Here is a 3,253-nt window from a genome sequence, read left to right on the forward strand (position 1 = left end):
ATATGGCCTAATTTTATTTGAACCCTTGCAAATTTAGCCATCAATTCTCTCTTAACTATTGATAAGCTATAATTTATACATATTTTTACCCCATGCTTAACACATTTTATGGATGATTTTCCTTTATAATTAGTGAATTTGATGCTCCTAATGCCTTAATTTCATGTTTTATACTTAGGAGAGCATAGGAGAGTGGAAGGAACGAGAAACGGGCCAAAAATGGAGAAAATAGGCCAAAGTATAGAATTAACACGGCCTGGACTTCCTCACACAGGCAGACCACATGGCCGTGTCAATTTGGAGAAATCGAAGCACGACTCACACGGGTAGAACACACGTCCGTGCCATTCTAACAGGCTCGAGCACGGCCTGAAGTAATCACACACGAGCGTGTCCCTGCCGAGCCCAAGTTGAGTCCAATTCGAACAAGGCTAATTTTGACGGCTTTTAGGCATTCTAAAGCCTATAATTATGCCCTAGAGGAGGAAGAAAGGGGGGGATGGAGAAAAAGTGGTAGGGAACTACTCAAGGGAAGTCACTTGATCTATCTCAGAAGCCAAATTCACCATCAAGACTGAAGATCTCCCCTTAATTTCCCTTCAGGTGTTTTGGTTTTTCTTTATGTTTTGCATTCATTATTCTTCTGAGATGTTTTCCTTTTTAGTTATGAACTAAATCCCCTAAATACCTAAGGGGAATGAAACCTAAGACGAATCTTGTCATTATTTTCTGCATTGTATGATAAATATTTAACTTGTTCTTAATTTTGTGTTCTTAATTCTTGTTTTGATATCCCAGGATACTGATTCAAGATAAGCTCTTATTCAGAGGAGGAATAGACCCCGTCTAAGAGCACATTTGTCATAATTAAGCGGAATTGATTGCGCGCCTAGAGATATGGTGATAAGAATTTTCCGGATTAGGTTGAAACCTAATAAGGGGATCCATAGATTGAGTTAATACAACCCTAGGGTGTTAATTAGAGAAAAGTCTCAATTATTCAATCTAGGGATTAGACATTATTAGTCTTGAATAGGGATAATAACATAACTTAGGGATCTCTACGGAACAAGTTAAATAAATAAATCGTCTGATTCAGAGTCAGAATAGCAAGTGAAGTCTAGGTGGATTCTTCCTTAGGTGTTGTCTTAATTCAATCGTTTTTCCAAAAGTAATCCCCAATTTTATTTTCTGTGAATTCTTAGTTTAGATAATTAGTTAGTTAAAACGAAACCCCCTTATTCATAGGCTAGATAATAAAAAGAGAGGCATTACTAGTACTTTTAGTTCATTTGGGTTCGACAATCCAGTCTTGCTAAAACTATACTACTGTTCGATAGGTACACTTGCCTACGTCGTGATAATAGTTAGTGAACGATTAATTATAAATATATAAAACTTACCTGTCACGAAAATTGCAATCAAGTTTTTGGCGCCGTTGCCGGGGAACTAAGATATTAGGAACACTCAATTTTTATTACTTTTGCCCTTTATTTTTCTTGCAAGTTAATTCTATTTTATTTTTATTATTATTCATTAATTTATTTTTTCTTTATCTTGGCAGGTTTTTATAGTTTATGACTAGAAGAAACCCGTCAGGACCACTACATTTTGACGAAGAAATCGATCGTATAGTTCGCAAAAACCAAAGAGAAATAAGGCGAAGCTTTAGATACACAGAGAACGAGAAAGAGGACGATATTCAAACCCCAACTGAGGAGATGGTTGAAAACCAAGACAATCAGCTACCTCCTGCGATACCCGTTGAACTAGCAAATCAAAATCCTGCTCCTCGTACTATGTACGATTATGCTAAACCTACTTTAACAGGAACTGAGTCAAGTATAGTTAGACCTACTATTGCTGCAAATAATTTTGAACTGAAACCTAACACAATTCAAATGATACAGCAATTTGTTTAGTTTGATGGTTTGCAGGATGAGGATCCAAACACTCATTTGGCAAATTTCCTGGAATTCTGCGATACATTTAAAATTAATGGCATTTCGAACGATGCCATTCGTCTTCGGTTATTCCATTTTTCATTGAGGAAAAAGCTAAACAGTGATGGAACTCGTTACCACGAGGGTCAATTACTACTTGGGAACAAATGACTGAAAAATTTCTATTAAAATATTTCCCACCAGCTAAAACAACCAAATTACATAATGATATCTCTTCGTTTGTGTAGATGGACTTAGAAACTCTTTATGATGCATGGGAGGGATACAAGGACCTACTACGAAGGTGTCCTCATCATAGATTACCTCTATGGTTGCAAGTTCAAACATTATACAATGGTGTGAGCCCTTCAACAAGGCAAATCATTGATGCAGCAGCCGGGGGAACCATCAACAACAAAACACCAAAACAGGCTTACGAATTTATTGAAGAGATGTCACTGAATAACTATCAGTGGCAAGTCATGAGGACTAAGCCAACTAAAACAGTAGGCATTTATAATGTTGATTCAGTTACTATGCTATCAAACTAAGTAGAACTTCTAAATAAAAAGATTGATGGTTTACTTGGTTCTACTCAGGTACATCCAGTAATGAGGTCCGAGACGAATGGAGGAAGAGCATGCACAGAGTATCAACCCTTCCACCCTAGCATCGAGGATGAACAAGTCCAATAAATGGGTAACAATAACTCTAGATCCCAAAATAACCCATATGTAACACCCCGAACCCGAGACCATTGCCGGTGTCGGACACGAGGGGTTAACAAGCCAAGTCCACATATTTTGCCCACCAATTTGACATTTCCAGTCAGGCTGGAAAACTGCGTCACCGTCGCCTTAAAAATCATATCTCGAGTTTCAAAACTCGGAAACTGGTTTCGTAAATTTTCCCTGAATTTAGACTCATATATCCATCCATGGACTTATTTCTAGAATTTTTGGTCAGGCCAATTGGTACAGTTTATTAGTTAAAGTCACCCATGTTACAGGGATCGACTGCTCTGACCTTTGCGCGTTACAACTTGAATATCTCTCTGCACAGGGCTTTAATACTGGTGCCGTTTGTTTCTAATGAAACTATACTCAAAATGGAATCTGTAAATATAAGGCAAGACTCCTAATTCTTTCTGGATAATTTATAGTAAATTTTTAAAGTTGCGACAGGGGACCCAGAAACCATTCTGGCCCTGTCTCACAATAGCTTTAATATCTCTTAACATATAACTCCTATGACCGTTTCGTTTCTTCCATATGAAAATAGACTCATCAAGGTTCATTTACATAGCTTAT

At 37.4% G+C, this 3,253-nt stretch overlaps 1 non-coding gene across 1 annotated transcript; it reads right to left on the reverse strand.

The window, feature by feature from the left end:
- Window positions 1–2,159: 2,159 nt before the first annotated feature.
- LOC128281222 (small nucleolar RNA R71) lies at window positions 2,160–2,265 on the reverse strand. The gene has a single exon (XR_008271435.1). It is a non-coding gene; the product is annotated as a small nucleolar RNA R71 (small nucleolar RNA).
- Between the last annotated feature and the right edge of the window lie 988 nt (window positions 2,266–3,253).

Source organism: Gossypium arboreum, chromosome 9 (assembly GCF_025698485.1).
Source record: "Gossypium arboreum isolate Shixiya-1 chromosome 9, ASM2569848v2, whole genome shotgun sequence".
In the NCBI taxonomy this organism is placed as follows: domain Eukaryota; kingdom Viridiplantae; phylum Streptophyta; class Magnoliopsida; order Malvales; family Malvaceae; genus Gossypium; species Gossypium arboreum.